At 37.9% G+C, this 21,266-nt stretch overlaps 1 protein-coding gene across 1 annotated transcript in view; it reads left to right on the top strand.

Moving 5' to 3' along the window:
- The window catches only part of AGBL3 (AGBL carboxypeptidase 3), a 62,399-nt gene extending 52,389 nt beyond the window's left edge, over positions 1-10,010 (top strand). The window contains exon 11 of the transcript XR_010842077.1: positions 9,935-10,010. The gene's annotated coding sequence lies outside the window, so the exon portion shown is untranslated. The remainder of the gene's footprint in view (positions 1-9,934) is intronic.
- The last annotated feature ends 11,256 nt before the right edge of the window (positions 10,011-21,266 follow it).

Below are 21,266 nucleotides of genomic sequence, written 5' to 3'. Positions count from 1 at the left end.
ATGTAAAGGATGAGAATAACCAAGACAATTTTGAAAAAGAAGAACAAAGTTCAACGAGTCATACTTTCCAATTTCAAAACTTACCACCAAGCTGCAGTAATCATAACAGTGTGGTACTGGCATAATGGTAGATATAGAGACCAATGAAATAGAACTGAGAATACAGAAATGAACCCTTATATTTATTGTCAATTAAGTTTCAACAAAGGTGCCAAGACAATTCAACGAAGAAAAAAATAGCCTTTACAACAAATGGTACTGAGACAACTAGATATTCACGTGCAAAAGAATAAAGTTGGACTCATTCCTTACACCAATTCATTAATTCAAAATGGGTGACAGACCTAAATGTAAGACCTGAAACTACTCTTAGAAGAAAAGATAGACATACAATGTAAACATAGTAAGGGGACTGCTAGCTTTAAGCTCCAACATGTAAAGGGCTGGATTTGGAGAGTAGACCTTTGTTAGGGAGAACGTTCTGGATAGTTTGCAAGGCTTACTCTTCCTCCCCCTGCCAGAGCCAGCCCCTTCTAGCCTTCTTGTCTCATTGAAGGGTAGGGGGAAGAAAAGCTAAGAAATGCTTATTAAGGTCACAGCCCAAGGACACAGACCCACTAAAAGACTAAGATGTAATAAGATTTTAGGATGTTCCCTTTCCCCATAACTTAGCACCACACCAACATGACTCCAGTATAAGAACAATGGATTACAGCTAAAAGAGCTGCAAGCCAGACACATATTCTGTCTGACAAGTGGTGCTTAGGGAACCCCAAAGACAAAGGATAGACAAAAACAACGCTAAAAAAAAAAAAAAAACAACGCTATTATAGGAATTCCTACAATGTATACACACACACACACCTAGCACATCATATTCAAACTTCAGAAAACCAAAGACAAAACTCTTTGAATTTATCTTTCTCTGTCTGACTTACTTCACCTAGCCTAATGCTCTCAAGGTCCTGTTGTCCCAAATGGCAGGATTTCCTTCTTGCTCATGGCTGAATAATACTCCATTGTGTGTATGTGTGCGGGTGTGTGTGTGCATACACACACCCACACACATACACACACCATATCTTCTTTATCCATTCGACCATTGACTGACCCTTATGTTGTTTCTGTGTCTTGGCTATTGTAAATAATGCTCCAATAAACATGGACAGACACCTCTTCAAGATCTTTTTTTTTTTTTTCATTTCTTTGGATATATCCCCGGAAGTGGAATTGCTGGATCATAGTGTAGTTCTATTTTTAATTTTTTGAGCAACCTTCATAGGCACATACAACTAGTTAGGGAGATAAATAACCAAAACAGAGCATAGTGTACAATTTAGAGAAAAGAATTTTGGAATTGATCATCATGAAGGAGACTGAATCTCACAAGACCAGATGAGAGAAGCAAGAAGTACTTCTAAATCAACTGAAAGTTTTTTCACCTCTCAAAAAGACACCAATGCTCAGTCAAAAAAAATAGCTGGTGGATTCGCTTGGGCATATGACATGAATGAACACTGATTATCAGATAATTCCCTTGATTGCTTGATGAAACTGAGTAAAATTACATTTCCTAATTCAGAATTTGCCACTAAAATGCCCTGTGGGTTAACCAAAGGGGAAATTTTGATGACAGATGTGTTGGACTCTTATAGTGTAAAGCTCATTTTGTCACATCTTACCAACAATACTGTTTTCTACAGTTATCACATGATACATTGAATAAAAAAGAAAAAACATTTCCTCTGGCTATTAGGTACTTTAATTTGAAAAATGGGGTTTCAAAGAATCTTGATTTCTATGAAGATTTTAATGAAACCACAGAAAACATCAAACCAAATATTGTCAATATGTTCTCCAAAGACAAACTAGACTTTGCTCATCTATCTGCATGGTTGGCTGACAATGAAAATATAAAATATATATTTTTGCAAATTTCATTCAGTCTATCAACTTCTTACCAAAGAAAATAAAAAGATCTGATCTCTTAAATGTCTTGCACACCTTGTTTTTAAAAAAGAGTGTGATTTGCTATCCTGTGATAATGAGGCTTTCATAACGAAATTTTTTGGTCACGTTTTAGTTTCCTCAAAACATGCAGAAGCACTTAATGAGAGTTTCGACTTTACAGAAATGAAAGAAGGCAGTTTCCTTAGACCTGTGCCAACAAGGTGGCTATCATTGTTGCCAGCCATAGAAAAGACATTAAAATATTGGTCTGCCATTAAATCACATTTTCAACACGTGGGACAAGAAGAATGGCCTTCTTTAATTTGCAACTAGTTTGAAGATGGGAATAGAGGAAAGGGCTACAGTAAAACAATTTATATGCTGTTTCTCTAATTCTGTTTGATGACCTTTGAAGAGGTCATACAGAGCATAGAAAAGGATGAACTAACTGCACCTCAGTTGTTTGACATTATGTGTAGGTTATGACAAAAACTCATAGTGAAAAAAAATGACATTTAGGGGGAAATAAGACTGACTCAGAAGTCAAAAATATGTCACCAGAAAGGCCAGCCAAGTTAAACAGCACTAAAAACTGTAATTTATTTGAAATCCACCTTCAGTTTAAGTTCAAATTACCTCTGTGCTTTAAAAACCTGTTCCCTGAGAAAGAAAAGTTTAACTTGCAGTGATATCCAGTGTGCTTCAGAGTATCTAAAAACAGTGGACATTTTAGACATGGTGAACACTACATGATGAATTTAAGGATGCAAAGGGCCAAATGCCCAAAAGCCAGCCCACTAAATTAAGCCTGTAGATACAAAGTGGATGGACATTTTTGTACAGCTGGAAACTAATTCCTTACAGGTCTAGAAACCTGCTATTACGAATAAGTAAGGTCATAGTCCATGCTCAAATTCCTTTGACGACAGGATATCTAACTTGCTGTCATTGCATTGGCCTGCCACCAGGGGTCAGTGTAATGTGGGGCTTCATAAGAGCAGACCTCAGAGGCCTTGACTTTGAATGTGTTCAGCTTTACCACTACATAAAAGAAGGATATCCTGAAGGCTGCAGGCAGTTCAGAGAAGTATTATTGGAAGAGGACACACAAAGAGCAAAAATATCCTACTTTATCATGGGACATAAACGTCCATTTTTATTAATTATAAGTAATGTCTGTTTAATTAGCCCCATTGTATTTACATTCAACTTTTTAAAGGTCTTATATTTATGTATCTTAAGAAGACATAATATGGCCTATAAAATGTAAATATCCTATAAAGAGTTAAAATCTGTATTAGAGGAAAAATCTATTTAAATGTTATATTATTCCCACACATACTATTTGTTTAATTGGTTCCACTATTAATAACTACTAATTGCCACTGTTAACTAGTCCTACTGTTTTTCTTAAATAATGGCATTTATATAACAAAACAAATAATACAGAATAATATATAATTTTAAATAAGTGCCTAATTTATATTTTATGTTAAAATAATAATCATATGTGTATAAGTATTTATTACATATTGTACTAATTTTTTGGTCTGGTGTAGCTGTGTCTTGAGTTGGCACTCTAAAAGTTAGTCACCCTACTACACATGTAGATGGCCTTCATAGAGCCTGACATGCAGAATTCAGTTCTGAAATGCTTGATAATTATTGGACAGGTATTTCTACTGTTTGCTCTTCTCTTGAAACAGTTTCATTTAAAAGCTTCCAGAGGAAGTATGCACTGATATATTTCATATGTCTGAATGAGATAATGTCAGGTTAATTGAAGATAAATTCAAGCTAGCCATTAAATATATGAATGAGGTAATTGTGAAGAAAGTAAAAAAATTGTTTTGTTAACCTGAAAACCTAAGTTCCGAAATTTTATGGTATATTCTCTTTTTTAGCAAAAATACCTGGACAAGCCCCTTCTTGGCTTCTAAAAAGATATTTGAGGTGGGGGAACTACACTTGATTTCTTCTACCAGGTTACCTTACTCCCTTTCCTCTGTCTTATTTTTATTTTGGACTAAAGTAACAGCTAAAAGTGACGTTTTAATAACAATTGCTAATTGTCTCCTTAGAGTCTACATAGTGTCTGTGGCTAGGTCAGTTTTATACATAGGAGTGCACATATGATGCACTTTGAATGGTTCTGAGATTTCAGTATCCCTAATGGGTGCCTTAACATCTGCAGTTAGACATTTATTTCTAAGCAATTATCATTGCTTTATCTGAGTTTCTCTTTTTAAATAGAAATACTTCTGGCATAAGATAGTTACTTAGAATGAATACTATCAAATGTTTTACTATCTGTAATAGCAATTGAAGCACTGGTCACGTAGGGATTATACTAGTACCTAAAAATTGGAAAAGGAACAGAAAGGGAAGTCAGGGATAACATAGATAAACTTTGTAGTTTTGTCTAAACCGGTAATTATTATACCACTAGCCCCCCTGGCAGGTTTCCCTATCTCTAGGAATAATGATATGAACAGCTACCTGAACAGTGGATTTGTAAGTATTTGAGAACAGACTCAGTTTGCACAACAGAGGAAATACGGTACGCCTGTTCTCCCTTCCTTGGCCTCTTTTCTGAGAACTTGGTTTCTGCTCAGTAATGGGTTCTGTTGAAATATGTAGGCTCTCTTGCCCCAAAAACCTAGAAAATTAGGTTAAGAAACCATCTTTGGCCATACCTGTACTTGGATCTAGAATTGATTAATTTAAACTAAGACTTAACTTTTAAAAATATATTACTTAACATATCTATGGAAAGAAATGAAATAATATATCAACATAAGGGAAGGTAATAGAAAAAGTACTGGAGTTAGAAGATATGTATTCTAGACCTGCCCCTCCCTCTTATTAGCTATGTTATCCTGAGCAAATAGCTTAACCTCTCTGATTCCCTAACATTCCCTTACATTCCCTCTCTGATGTAAGATGGGGATAACACTGGCCATCCTGCCTGTATCACAGGACTGGTGAGAGCCCCAAGTAAGATAATATCTGTAACAATACTTTGCATACTGTGAGATGTAAAATACAGATATAACATGGCATTACATTACTCTTGATTAGACAGTTCATTGTTGACATTGAAATCAGAGTACCCAATTTCTTTCAGCTCCCAAAAACTATGATTCAGAGGCTTAGCAAAGACCAACAACGATATTTTTTAGAAACCGATGAGAGGCCAGTCCAGGAAACAATTCAGCGCAGAATCAGTGATTTGTATGGAAATGTGTCAAAGTGACATCCTTGAAGTGTCCTTTGAGCAGACAAACTCCCATTTGGACTGAGAAGACAAGGATACCAACAGAAGGTTTTTCTTTTTTGTTGTTGTTTAGGATTTTAATATTATATACAAAGGTGGCTTCACTGTATCATCATGAATATTGATAAATCCTATGAAATTTGGATTATGGGAACTTTTTATAAACAGGGGATAGACAGCCATTTTATTCCTGACTCTGTATTTGTCTTATTTAATTTCTATATAAGTTGAATACAGAAGAAAATTGTTTGTTTAATATAGCCTTGAAAAATCAATTTAATTTCCTTATTCCCATCACCTCCTTGTTATCGATGCCCTTTCCATATCATAGAATAAAAACGTAGTGAGCTGATACACACAACATGGATGAATCTCAAAATCACTGCTGAGAAAAAGCAGCCACAGACACAGAGAAGTAAATACTATATGAAACCACATTTATATGAAATCCAAGCTAATCTACAGAGACAAAAAGTAGATAAAGGTTTCCTAGAGTAGGAAGGGACAGAGTAGGGAGGAGGAGAGAATGGACTAAAGGAGCATCAGGAATCTTTTAGGGATGATTTTTTCTAGATCTTGTTTATGGTAATGGTTTCACAGGTATTAGGTTTTATTTGGGATCTTGATCAGAGAAATTTCAGTAGAATGATAGAGGTACAAGTCTAATTAAAGTGTATTTTAAAATAGGAGAGAAATTGGAGACAGGTAGTATTTATAGAATTTTGCTGCAACAGGGAGATTTGTTTTTCAGTTTTCCCCACTGCTGCCACCACACTGCTTAATTTAAAATTTGTTTCTCATCTTTCCCATCTTCCCTGAGCTGAGATTCTCATGGCTTTTTTATTATATTATCTTTAAACATGTCCTGATGAATCTTGATGACATATGAATAAAAATTCTACAATCTTCTTTTTTACTGAAGTAAATCATTTCAGAGAGAGTTATCTTTTCTTATTTTTTGCTGTTGTCCCTTTCTTTATAATATATACATTTAGGGCTATAAATTTTCCTTCACCTCCTCACCTGTATAATTCCCCACCTACTACAGTCTAGCTTCTCACCGTAACAATGAAATTATGTCCAAAGTCATCAGCTCTTATCATACTTGACTTCTCTACTGTTGGTTAATTCCAGAGCCTTAAAACCCTCCCTTCATTCACTGAGCAATTCCAACAGACGTATCTGTGGAACTTCTCTCTCTTTTAGTCCTGTTTCTCTGCCCATTCATGTTTGGTGTCCTACATGGGCTTCACTTCCTCTGCCTGAATTTTAAGTGGGCGATTCCCCAGTATCCCATCCTTTGGTCTCTCCTCTTCTCACCATATACTTTATTTCTGAGCGCTCTCATCTATACCTGTAGCTTCAACAAACAACGGCTGATCATGATCATATTTTTTTAATCATCAATATAGGCATCTCTTCCGAATTCCATACTGTGCCTACTGGAATTATCCTCCTGTTTTTCGTCACAGATACTCCTAGTCCAACTTGCCCACTGCAGATCTCGTTCTCCCGCTGCATTCCGTTTCTCAGTCAATAATACTGCCGTCCTCCTGTTATCTAAATAATAGCCCAAGACATATCCTAATCTTCTACATCTTTCTGGTATCCAACAATAAGAAGCTCTGTCAATCTGCCCTCAGAGATTCTCTTACTCTGCATTTCTTCATCATACCGCTGCTCCTTTGGTTCAGACTCCCCTTCTGCCCCCCTTGAATTACTGCATTAGCCTCCTCACTTGTCTCTCTGCCTCAACTCTCACTTGTCTTCAACCTCTCATCCTCCTGGCTGCCAGTGTGATCTTTCAAACATGCACATCGAATTACATCACTTCCGTGCATAAAGTTTTCAATGGCCTCCTAACAAGTCCATTTTTAAAACATTAAGCAACTGCCAGTCACAAATTATTCCTGTCTCAGGAAATCTCCCCAAAGTACTATTATTACAAGATCTCTAGTTCTGAACCACTTATTCACACCTACCTGATTTCCAGTCATTCTAAACCATACTTGTGATTTCCTGGATGTGCCATGTTAGTCCCACTGTCTAGATTACTACCCTTTTTTTTTTTTTTTTTTACTTAGCTGACACAGCTATGCGTCAAGACTCAGATGAATTAGGAATATTTCCTTTTCCAGCTCTAAGTATGGCTAGAAGTCCCTCTTCAGCAGTCCTTTAGTAAGTACCTTGCCTTATCTCTATAGATAAATATTCTAATTGATGCTTTACTTCTCTCTCTCTAGTCCCAACTGTTGGCATATTAAAGGCAAGGACTATATTTTTCATACCTATTTACCAAACCAAACATAATGCTGGACACATAGTAATGATTCAGTGAGTATTTTTTGAATGGCCTAGGAATGGCTTCTCAAGAGACTGTAGGTAAATTCAGTTTATTTGCCAGCACTGCCAGGTATTGTAATCATACGTACCCTCAATCATTGTCTTTCAAGTCTAGCTTAATTCAGTGAGTACTTTAGTCATCTGTTTCCTTTCTTTTTAGTAATGGATAATTCCTTTTTTAAAAGCATTATTGTGGATATTTCAAGCATAAACAGAAGTAGAATAGAATAATAAACCACTGGTGCCCGTCACCCACCCTTAATAGTTATCAGCATCCTGCTATTCTTGTTTCATCTATATTCCCACTGCTTTTTTTTTTTTTTTTTGCTAAAGTAGTTAAAGCAAAGTCAGCAAATCATATTGTTTTGCCCATAAATAGTCCAGTGTATATCTCTAATTAGATAAACAAAGCATAATGTATTTCTTGCTTTTATTCTAAGTGTATTCTACTTTTTCTTATGCTGTCTACGTATCAATTTAGGCATCATAATTACAAGCAACACTGCTACATCCTTTAAAATGTCTACCTATTTTCCTTCAGGCTTTGCTTAGGGTTCTTTTTCCCCCCCTCTCTACCTCTGTATATTGAATATTTTTAAATTGTGTTAAAATACACATAACATAAAATTTACCATCTTAACTATTTTTAAGTGTCAAGTTCAGCAGTGTTAAGTACATTCACACTGTTGTGCACACAATCTCCAGAACTTTTTGTCTTGCAAAAGTGAAACGCCATACCCATTAAACAACAACTGCCCATTCCTCCCTCCTCCCAGCCCCTGGCAACTATCCTACTTTGACTGACTATTCTTGGGATCCCATATTAAGTGGAATCAAATATTTGGAAGACAGATACAGTGTTTGTCTTTTTGTGACTAGCTTATTTCACTTAGCATAATGTCCTCAAGGTTCATCTATGTTGTAGCAGGTGTCAGAATTTCCTTCCTTTTTAAGGCTGAATGACACTCCATTGTATATATACCACATTTTGCTTATCCATTCATCCATCAATGGGCACTTGGGTTGCTTCCACCTTTTGGCTATTGTGAATAATGCTACTATGAACATGGATGTACAAATAACTCTTCAAGACGCTGCTCTCAGTTCTTCGGGGAATATACCCAGAAGTGGAATTGCTGGATTATATGGTAATTCTATTTTCAAGTTTTTAAGGAACCACCATACTGTTCTCCATATTGACTACACCACTTTACATTCCAACCAACACTGCACAAGGGTTTTAATCTCCCCACATCCTTGCCTACACTTATTATTTTCTGTTTTTTGACAATAGCCATCCAAATGCGTATGGGGTGGAATAAACACTTTTTAAATGAACTTTATTTTTTAAAACAGTTTTCTACACATTTTAACGTTTTTATACTCTTATTATCACAATTAACAAAATAAACAATAATTCCTTCATATCATCTAATAAAGAAGGAATTTCTAACATGCTCTTACCATAGTTTTCACTATATCTCCATCCTTCTGTTTCCTCAAACAGAAGCTTTAGAGCCACCACTGATTTCACTCTTCTTTTCTCACCCCACATCTAATTCATTAGAAAATCCCCAAATATATTCAGGATACTTCCCTCCCCCCACTCACTTCTCACCCTTCTGGCAACTGCCACCACCCTGGTCCAAGCTACCACCCTCTCTCCTAAATTATTTCAGTAGCCTTCTAAGAGATCTCCCTGTCTGTTTACCATTACCCCTGTTCATTCTGTTCTCAACTCATCAACCAGCATGATCCTCTTAGAGCAAATCTCAGATGTGACACTCCTCAAAGCCTTCCAGTGGCTCCCTATTTCACACTCAGTAAAAATCAAAGTCCTTACAATGGCCTGTGAGGCCTTATGTGAACTAAGTCCAAGTTACTCATCTGAGCTCATATTACCTTATATCTTTCCCTTTGTTCATTCTGCTTTAGTCACTTGTCCCATCTTGGTGTTCCTTGAACACACTAACATGCTCCTAGCTCAGGGCCTTTGCACTTACTATTCCCCTTGCCTAGAACACTCTTCCCTCTGATAACTGCTTGACTCGTTCCCTAACTCCTTCCTTTGATGTGGAAGCTTCACAGGAAGGCCTCTTCTCTGAACACCTTTTTAAGAACAGAAATCAACCCCTCTCCCAAGAATTCTCTATTCCCCTTCCCAGCTTTATTTTCTCCCATAAATGTTTTATTATCTGACGTAGATATCTTACTTGTTTGCTTATTTTCTGCCTCATAATTAAAGTATAAGCTTCAGATGGATAAGAATTTTTAGATAGAATGTTTGGCAGATAATGCTTAATATGTAATTGCTTAATCAATTCAGTTTATATATCTATACAAGTTTTTATGGTTGCTCCCCAGATCTGCAGTACAACTTAAAAAGCAATATGAAAGAACGTCCATCTTTCCAAAGCAAGAAGCCTGGAGTAAACTGGACAGATGATGAAAAAAGAATCTACAGGGATAAAAAAAAAAAAAAATAGCTGAAACTCAAGAAATATTACAGTATTTGCTCCCCATCATGAAAAGCACTAAAAATGTACAAACTACTCAAGAGAAAACAGATACTCAATCCAAGAACCAACTTTCAAATCCAACATAAGTCAATACAATTTTGTCATTCTTAGCTATTTAATACATACGGTCTCTTATAAGGAAACAAGGCTTATTAAATTCATTATCCTAAGAAACAAACACAGGCTTTTAAAAATACTGGCAGCTACACCATGTTTGACAAAGGGAGAAAGGCCCAAAGCCTTAAGAAAACATTGGATATGTGAAGGAGTAGGTTTTCAGGCCTTATTTGATTGTTTACATGAAACCACTCATTAATTTGGATCTATGAATAAAGTATGCATTAATAAAGTATGACCACAGCCTGACTTGAAATTTCTTAGGTGTGTTTAAACCTTATAATCCTAGGGGGCAACCAGAATTAGAAATAATTAACTGGAGCTACTTCAGCTTATTGATATTCAGAAGAAAGCAGGAAGGATAAGACCAGATTTCTTTTCAAGGTTATAAAAAAGAACCATCACTAAGGCCAAAAGGAAACTCATATAAATAAAAGTAAGACAATGACAAGCTGAAAATGATAAATATAATACTAATATTATCAACAAATTTTAATAAAGTATTTCTATGTGCTACACACTATTCTGTGTTTACACACACAAACACATTTTACATTCTATACATAAGGAAATTGAGGTACAAAGAGGTTAAGCAATTTGTTCAAGGTCACACAGCCAATAGGTAGAAATTGGATTCAACCCTAACTAGACATTTTGACTGCAGAGTCCTTCATCAGTATGCTTTGACATTTCTCTACATAATATAAATGAAAAACAGAGGACCAATATACTTAATATTCAAAGACTGCCTACAAATCAATGATAAAATTATAAATATTTTAATAGGAAAATGGGCAAAGGCTATGAACCAGAAATTCACAAAAGGAAAGAAAAAAAAATGGCCAATGATCATTTTAAAATGTTCGATCTCACTTAAATCCAAGGAGTGAAAATGAAAACAATAATGAAATTCTCTTCATTTTTGTCTATCAATGGAAGAATTCATTCACTGATTGTTGGAATATAAATGGGTACAATTTCTGGAAGGCAGTCCAACAATATATGAGAAATCCTTAATATCTACATTCGTTTTGACTAAGAAATTCCACTTTTAGAAACTGATCCTAAGGAAAAAAAACCTAGGAAAGGGCTAGAAGATTTCTGTAGTGATGTTCATTTCAGTATTGCTTATAAGAGCCAAAGAAAAAGAAAAATGAATCTAAATGTCCAACAATAGAAGATTGCTTAAACAAATTATAGTACATCCATAAAGTGAAAGATTATATAACTATTAAATATATCAGTGTATATTTTAACATGAAATGATGTTCACAATATATAAGTGAATAAAAGCTGCAGACCAGTTTGATTTGGTATGGTTGCATTTATAGATTATGTATATATATTTAATGTGTGCATACTGTACATACTGAAACACATATATACCTAGAAAAAACTTTGGAAGTACATATTCTCAACAGTGATCATCGTAACCATTGAAAAAGTATTGGCAGAGTATGATACTCCTCTTCCTGATTTTTTTCTAAATTTTTATTAATGCCTATTTCTTTGCTGTATAATCATCAAAGTCAATAAAAACTACAAAAATAGGCAATTGGTGGCAGGTTCTAGTGGGATGGGGTAGCTATCATGCTGGAGAAGGCAGTGCCTGAAAGAAATTGAATCTAATAGGTCAGCTAATATGAGAGAAGCAAACAGTAGAGGCAAACAAGGGATCAAGTATGATAGTATCAGCAAAATCAAAAATCAGAAAATTACTAACAAAATACAATGAACCTAGGCAAAGAAACTGAGAAGTTGAGAATTTGGATATAAGCAAGGGGTCTGAGAGGTGACAATTCGGCCATCTACTGGTTTTTAGGCATTATCTTCACAAGAGATTCTTTATATACTTTGAACCTAGACATGTACTCATTGTGGTCTGGCCGGAACCTGAAGGTGTAAATAAATGATAGTCTTTATTAATTAAGAACTCTTTGGTTACATGTAACAAAATAATTCAAGCTAGCTTAATCAAAAAGCATAACATAGGGTAGGGGGGAAGAATTGTAAGAAAATATAAGGCTATTCATGGAAATAAGGGAGAGAATGAATTCAGGCAGGATTCAGGAAAGGCCTGGAACTAGGAATGGAAAGCTATCCATCTTCAGTCTCTGCTTTTCTCTCTCTGCAGAAAAGTCTTCACACCCCTGACTCACAAATTTGTACCCTACAGCAGTTTCACTTAAAAGACTGACTCACTGTCTGTCATTCCCAATTCTAAATTATAGGAAAGATAATCTGATTGGCAACTATTCCAGTGGGTAGAGGTCAAATAGTTGCAAACATGGCTGACTGAAGCCCTACCCTTATGGACCTAGAGGCAATTCCCAGGAAGGGAAAATTTTGCCTGGGCTGGACACTTTCCAGAAGTATCTAATATAGGTATAGGTGGAAATAAGAAAAATTAGGAAAGCTGAAAGCAAAACCATTCTTAACAGATGATCTCACTACATATTTAACATCATCAAAATTGATATTTTTTGCTCTTACAACTTATTTCTTTATGGCTGCCTTTTCTCTGTTTTCTATATCCCTTTACCTGACTGGCTCAACACACTGACATACTATTACATGATTACAGGGTAGAGTAAGAATAAGCAAAGAATGAAAAGATCACACCTTTGCTAAACCATTTTAGGCATCAATCCAAGTTTCGACTAAGGAAAGACTACTTATTGAAACAGCCTGCAGAATTATCATGCTTAAGGATATAAAATCTGAATATAAGACTGGAACTTAAACTGTTTTGTTCTTATGGGAAAATTAATAGGGTATATAGGTGGATTACTAATCAATAGCATATTAGCAAAATGATTTACATCTCTTTAATGTATCTCTGATCAAACATTGGTCAGAGGTCAAACATGGAGGAATAAATCTCATGTTTGGTATTCCATCTGGCATCTGGGAATGATGAAAATTCTTGGAAAGATTATGCAAATCAAAATCAAATTGGAGGGCTTCCCTGGTGGCGCAGTGGTTGAGGGTCCGCCTGCCAATGCAGGGGACACGGGTTCGTGTCCCAGCCTGGGAAGATCCCACATGCCGTGGAGCGGCTAGGCCCGTGAGCCAAGGCCACTGAGCCTGCACGTCCAGAGCCTGTGCTCCATAATGGGAGAGGCCGCGGCAGTGAGAGGCCCGCGTACCGCAAAAAAAAAAAAAAAAAAAAAAAATTAAAATTGGAAAGATTTTTCACTTCCAGGAAGATGAAGTAAATGTATTTTCCCTATTCTTTCACTAAAAACAATTAAAGACCCTAGACATTACATATAAAACAAACATAATATAACTTTGAAAGGTGGAGAAAAGAAGGTAGACTAGCTAGGGACCTCAAGAGCCAAAGAATGATACACAGTGGTGAGTGGCCTGGGTTTTCTTTTTGCCTCATATATCCAAGAACTGGAGCTGAAGAAGCCACCAACACAGAAACACCAATGGACACAGACCAAGAAAAAAAGACAAAAAGACAATAAAAGCCTGCACTATATGACCAGAAGACCTACCAGGAAAAGGATGACCTACCAAAATAGAAAATATTTAGATAAAAACTGCACTACTCCAGCCAAACACTACAGATAAACAGTGGCTCCACTCCCACCCACATAAGCAGAAGCAGAGTGAGGGGTCTAGACTTCCACTCTTATAAGGTTATAATGAGGCCTCCCAACCCCCCTTGTAGGTAGTGTCAAAGAAGGGCAAGTACCAAGTCAGGACTTTCATCTCCACTGGCCTGTAAAGACCCCCGCCCCAGGGTGTCATTGGACACCATGTGGGGAGCCTAGACTTCCACACCCACTGGACAAAAATGAGGTGTCTTTCCCCCTCCTCACTATGGTGGTGTCAGAGTAGATCTAGTGGAGAGTCAGAACTTTTACCAATGCCCAGCAGTAAATGATACTGATATATACTCTGATACCACAGTATCAGTGGAGGCTATGTGGGGAGATGAAGCTCCCACACCTGTCCAGCAGGAATGAGAAGCTCCTCCCCTCTGGTGTCAGTGGAGTCCAAGTGGGGAACCTGGGCTTCTGCTTCCATCTGTCAGTAATGAGGTCTCACCCTGCTACAGCAGAGTTACAAAAAGTCAGCTAAAACAGAAGGTTTAAATAGGATCCAGAGTCTCATAACATAATATGAGAATGTCCATGTTTTAATCAGAAATAAATCATCATACCAAGACCCAGGAAGATTAAAATTGATTAGAAAAAATCAGTAAATGCAAACAATGAGATGACAGTGACGATAGAATTTTCTGAAAAAGATTTTTACAACAGTTATGATAAAAAAATGCTTTAACAAACACAAACACACTTGAAACAAATGAAAGAAAATATAAAGCCTCAGTGGGGGGGGGGGAGTGGGGGCGGGTAGACGGAGAAGGAAAGAAAGAAATAGAAGGTAATAAGAACCAAAGGGAAATTTTTGAATGGAAAAACACATAACTGAAATTAAAAGCTCAGTGGCTGAACTCAACAGCACAATTGAGGGGACAGAGGAAAGAATCTATGAACTGGAAGAGATAGAACTACAGAAATAACCCAACCTGAACATCATAGAGAAAACAGACTGGAAATAAAATGAACAGAGCCTCAGAGACCTGTGGGACTATCAAACAAGATCTAACATTCATATTATCAGAGTCCCAGGAAGAGAGGAGAAAACAGCAAGGCTGAGAAGGTACTCAGAGGTACTCCAAGTTTGGCAAGAGATATAAACCTACAGATCAAGGATAAACCCAAAGAAATCCATGCCAAGATATACCAAAAAAAATTTTATTTTTTTTGGCTGTGTTGGTCTTTGTTGCTGCGTACATGCTTTCTCTAGTTGCAGCGAGTGGAGGCTACTCTTTGTTGCTGTGCACGGGCTTCTCTTGTTGCAGAGCACAGGCTCTAGGCATGCGGACTTCAGTAGTTGCAGCGCCTGGGCTCAGCAGTTGTGGCTCATGGGCTCTAGAGCGCAGGCTCAGCAGTTGTGGTGCATGGGTTTAGCTGCTCCATGGCACGTGGGATCTTTCCGGACCAGGGATTGGACCCATGTCCCCTGCATTGGCAGGCAGATTTGTACCCACTGCACCACCAGGGAAGTCCCAATACACCAAAATTTAACTTCTGGAAACTAAAGAAAAAGAAAAACTCTTGGAGCAGCCAGAGAAAAATGACACCTTATTTACAGGGGAAAACAAATTGAATTACAGTAGATTTCTCATCAGAAACTATGGAGGCTATGGAACTTCCCTGGTGGTCCAGTGGTTAAGACTCCACGCTCCCAATGCAAGGGGCCTGGGTTCAATCCCTGGTCAGGGAACTAGATCCCACATGCATGCCACAACTTAAGAGTTCACATGCTGCAACTAAGAGTCTGCATGCTGCAATGAAGATCCTGCACGCAGCAACAAAGATCCCACGTGCCACAACTAAGACCTGGCGCAGCCAAATACATAAATGTTTTTTTTAAAAACTATGGAGGCTAGAAGAAGTGGCATGATGTTTTCAATTATTGAAAGAAAGGAACTGTCAACCGATAATCCTACCCCCAGCCAAAATAAAGGAGAACTCAAGAAATGTTGAGATGAAGGAAAACCAAGAGAATTTTTCACTAAAAGACCTACACTAAAAGAATGGCTAATAGAATTTTTCTCAACAGATAGAAAATAATTAAAGGAGGAACATCAGGAAATAAATAACATACTGAGCAAATGTACGGGTAAATATAATGGGATCTCCTTCTCTTCTTGAGTTTTGTAAAATATTTTGATGGTTGAAGCAAAAATTATAACATTGATATGGTTCTAAATGTATGTAAAGGAAATATTTAAGAAAAATATAAATATTAGAAGGTAAGGGAGATAAAGGGAGGTAAGATATCTACACTCCACTCAAACTGGTAAAATTATACCATGAGATATAAGTTATTCATATGTAATGTGATATTTAGAGTAACCACTCAAAAATCTATTCAAAAAGATACACTCAAAAACACTATAGAAAAATAAAAACGGAATTCCCCGAAATAGTCACATTATTCACAGGAAGGCAGGAAAAAGAAAACAATGAGAAAAACCTGAGAACAAACAGAAACAAAACAAAACAAAAAAGGCAGGCTTACGTCCTAAGATAACAATAACTGCATTAAATGTAAATGGTCTAAATACAACAATTAAAAGACAGAGAGTAGAAGAGTGAATTTAAAAATATTACCCAGTGATGTGCCATCTACAAGAAACTCATTTCAAATATGACAGTGTAGGCAGGCTGAAAGTGTAAGGATAGAAGACAATATATCATGAAAACAATAAATGAAAGCAGGAGTGACTAAGTTAATATAAGATGAAGTGGGTTTCAGAGCAAAGAAAATGACCAGAGACAGAGAGGGACATCATGTAATGATAAAAAGGTCAACCAACTAAGAACACATAGTGATCTTATATGTGTTTGCACAAAACTATAGAACTACAAAATATGTGAAGCAAAAATTGAAAGGAGAAATAGACAAATCCACAAATGATCAAATCACTAGATGGAAATGCAATAAGGATGTAAAAGAATTCAACACCACTGACCAACAAAATCTAATTTGCGTTTATAGTGTACTCCACTCAACAATAGATGAATACACATTGTTTTCAAGTATGCATGCAGCATATATCAAGATAGACTATATCCTGGCCGTAAAACAAGCCTCTACATATTTAAAAGAATTTAAATCATATAAACCATATTCTTTAACCACAATAGCATCAAACTAGAAATCAATGCACAAAGATAACAGAGAAACTCATGAACACTTGAAAATTACACAACATGCTTATGAACAATTCATGAGTCAATTCATGAGTCTCAAAGGAAATAAAAACATATACTGAAACGAATGAAAATGAAGACAATATATCAAAATTTGTGGGATGCAGCTAAAGCAGGGCTGGGAAGGACATTTATAGAACTAAACACATATATTAAGAGGAAAAATCTCAAACCAATAAGCTCCACCAGTAAGAACCTATAAAAAGAAGAGCAAAATAAACCCAAAGCAAGTAAAAGGAAGGGAATAATAAAGAGATGAAATTCAAAACAGAAAAATGACACACATAGCATGTTCATGGATTAGAAAACCCAACTGAGTAAAGATGTCAGTTCTTCCCAAATTGATATACAAGTTTTATGTAATTCCTATCAAAATCCTAGCAAGACTTTTTGTAGATATAGAAAAGATTATCCTAAAATATATATACAAAGGCATTAAAATAGCAAAAACAATTTTGAAAAAGATAACATGGAAAGAATCAGTCTATCTGATTTAAAGACCTTTAATATAGCTACAATAATTAAGAGAATATAGTATAGGAAGAGGAATAGACAAACATATCAATGGAACCAAATAAAGAACCAAGAAATAGACCCTATAAAAATATCCTTGACTAGTTTTGACAAAAATGAAAAAGCAACTCAATGGAGCAGAAAGAACCTGTTTAACCAATCTTGCTGCAGCAATTAAACATCCACAGGCCAAATAAATGAACCTTGACCTAAACTCATACCTTATACAAAAAAATAACTCAAAATAGATCATGGACTTAACTGCACAACATGAACCTATAAAACTTCTAGAAAAAAAGAAAATCTTCAGAATCTAGAGCTGGACAAAAAGCATGATCCATAAAAGAAAACTTGATAAGTTGGAATTTATCAAAATAACAGCATTTGCCCTTTGAAAGACCCTGTTAAAAGGATAAAAAACAAACTATAATATTGGAAAAAAATTTAAAACAGCCCTCAAACCTAAAGTATTAGACTCATGCAAGCTACACAGGACACTCCCACATAAAAACAGCCATTCAAGACCACAATAGATATTTGCTTCTCCTAAACTCACAGAGTCAGAGGAATATAAGTAAGATGAAGAAGCAGAGGAACCACTCCCAATTAAAATATCAAGAGAATTTACCCTGAAAGAACAATGAAATAGATCTATCTAGTCTATTAGACTCCTAGTTCAAAAAGGAGGTAATAAAAATACCGAAGGAATTAAGAAAGGCTATTGATAGAAATGCAGATTACTGTAAAAAGGAACTAGAAACTATAAAGAGAAACCAAGTAAAATTAGAAAATGCATTTGCCAAGACAAAAGCTGAGTTAAAGGCAATAAAATAGCAAACTGAATAATGCAGAAGAATGAATAATTAATCTGCAAGATAGAATCATGGAAATCACTCAATCAAAAGAGCAGACAGAAAAACAAATTTTAAAAAAGCAGTATATGAGATCCACGGGATAATATAAAGTGTTCCAATATATGCATAATAGGGATACCTAAAGGAGAAGAAAGAGAAAAGGGGATCAAAAGTGTATTTGAAAAAAATTATGGCTGAACCTTCCTGAAATCTAGAGAAGGAAACAGATATCCAGGTACAGGAAGCACAGAGGGTCCCAAACAAGATGAACACAAACAGACTCACACCAAGACATAGCATAATTAAAATGGCAAAAGTTAAAAGATAAAGAAAAGATTCTAAAGACAGCAAGATAAAAACAGAATCAGTTACAAGGAATCCCCCATAAGACTATCAGCTGATTTCTCTGCAGATACTCTGAGAGTCAGAAGGGAGTGGCATGATATATTCAAAGTCCTGAAAGGGAAAACCCTATAACCTAGGATACTCTACCCAGCAAGATTATCATTTAGAATAGAAGGGATCAAGAATTTCTTAGACAGGAGGACCTTCAAGAAGGTGGAGGAGTAAGACATGGAGACCACCTTCCTCCCCACAAATACATCAAAAATACATCTACATGTGGAACAACTCCTACAGAACACCCACTGAACGCTGGCAGCAGACCTCAGACTTCCCAAAAGGCAAGAAACTCCCCACGTACCTGGGTAGGGCAAAAGAAAAAAACAGAGACAAAAGAATAGGGATGGGGGCTTCCCTGGTGGTGCACTGGTTGAGAGTCCACCTGCCAATGCAGGGGACGCGGGTTCGTGCCCCGGTCCGGAAGAGTCCCACATGCCGCGGAGCGGCTGGGCCCGTGAGCCGTGGCTGCTGAGCCTGCGCGTCTGGAGCCTGTGCTCTGCAACGGGAGAGGCCACGACAGTGACAGGCCCGCATACTGCAAAAAAAAAAAGAATAGGGATGGGACCTGCACCTCTGGGAGGGAGCTGTGAAGGAGGAAAAGCTTCCACACACTAGGAAGACCCTTCACTGGCAGAGACAGGGAAGCGGGGAGCTTTGGAGCCACGGAGTAGAGTGCAGCAACGGGTGCAGAGGGCAAAGCAGAGAGATTCCCGCACAGAAGATGGGTGCCGACCAGCACTCACCAGCCTGAGAGGCTTGTCTGCTCACCTGCTGGGGCAGGTGGGGACTGGGAGCTGAGGCTCCAGTTTCAGAGGTCAGATCCCAGGGAGAGGACTCAGGGTTGGCTGTGTGACCACTGCCTGAAGGGGGCTAATGCGCCACAGCTAGCTGGGAGGGAGTCCAGGAAAAAGTCTGGAGCTGCCTAAGAGGCAACAGACCATTGTTTCAGGGTGCACGAGGAGAGGGGATTCAGAGCACCACCTAAATGAGCTCCAGAGATGGGCGCAAGCCATGGCTATCAGCACGGACCCCAGAGACGGGCAAGAGATGCTAACGCTGCTGCTGCAGCCACCCAGAAGCCTGTGTGCGAGCACAGGTCACTATCCACACCTCCCCTCCTGGAAGCCCATGCAGCCCGCCACTGCCAGGGTCCCGGGATCCAGGGACAACTTCCCCGGGAGAACACATGGCACTCCTCAGGCTGTTACAACGTCATGCCGGCCTCTGCCACTGCAGGCTCGCCGGGCATTCCATACCCTTCCCTCCCCCCAGCCTGAGTGAGCCAGAGCCCCCTAATCAGCTGCTTCTTTAACCCCACCCTGTCTGAGCAGAAACAGACGCCCTCAGGCGACCTGCACGCAGAGGTGAGGCCAAATCCAAAGCTGAACCCCAGGAGCTGTGCGGAAAAAAGAAGAGAAAGGGAAATCTCTCCCAGCAGCCTCAGGAGCAATGCATTAAATCTCCACAATCAACCTGATGTACCCTGCATCTGTGGAATACCTGAATAAACAACAAATCATCCCAAAATTCAGGCGGTGGTCTTTAGGAGCAATGATACATATTTTTTTTTCCTTTTTCTCCTTTTGTGAGTGTGTATGTATATGCTTCTTTGTGTGCTTTTGTCTGTATAGCTTTGCTTTTACCATTTGTCCTAGGGTTCTGTCTGTGTAGTTTTTTGTTGGTTTTTTTCTCTCTTTTTTTTTTTTTTTGCGGTACGCGGGCCTCTCACTGTTGTGGCCTCTCCTGTTGTGGAGCACAGGCTCCGGACGCGCAGGCTCAGCGGCCATGGCTCACGGGCCCAGCCGCTCCGTGGCATGTGGGATCTTCCCGGACCAGGGCACGAACCCATGTCCCCTGCATCGGCAGGCAGATTCTCAACAACTGCACCGCCAGGGAAGCCCAGTTTTTTTCTTTAGTATAGTTTTGAGCACTTGTTATCATTGGTAGATTTGTTTTTTGTTTGGTTGCTCTCGTCTTCCTTTCTTTTTTTTTAAATTACACTTAAATTTTTCTTATTTTTAATAACTATTTTTTATTCTTTATTTTAATAACTTTATTTTATTTTTCCTCCCTTTCCCTCTCTTTCTTTCTTTCTCCCTTTTATTCTGAGCCATGTGGATGACAGGGTCTTGGTACTCCGGCCGGGCATCAGGCCCATGCCTCTGAGGTGAGGGAACCAAGTTCAGGACATTGGTCCACCACAGACACCCCAGATCCATGTAATATCAAACGGCAAAAACTCTCCCAGAGATCTCCATCTCAACACTAAGACCCAGCTCCACTCAACGACCAGCAAGCTACACTGCTGGACACCCCATGCCAAACAACTAGTAAGACAGGAACACAACCTCACACATTAGCAGAGAGGCTGCCTAAAATCATAATAAGGTCACAGACAACCAAAAACACACCACTGGAGGCGGACCTGCCCACCAGAAAGACAAGATCCAGCCTCATCCACCAGAACGCAGGCACCAGTCCCCTCCAC

Source organism: Kogia breviceps, chromosome 9 (genome assembly GCF_026419965.1).
Source record: "Kogia breviceps isolate mKogBre1 chromosome 9, mKogBre1 haplotype 1, whole genome shotgun sequence".
Classification (NCBI taxonomy): Eukaryota; Metazoa; Chordata; class Mammalia; order Artiodactyla; family Physeteridae; genus Kogia; species Kogia breviceps.
The sequence above is the reverse complement of the archived record's forward strand: the minus strand, read 5'-3'. Positions and strand labels throughout refer to the sequence as shown.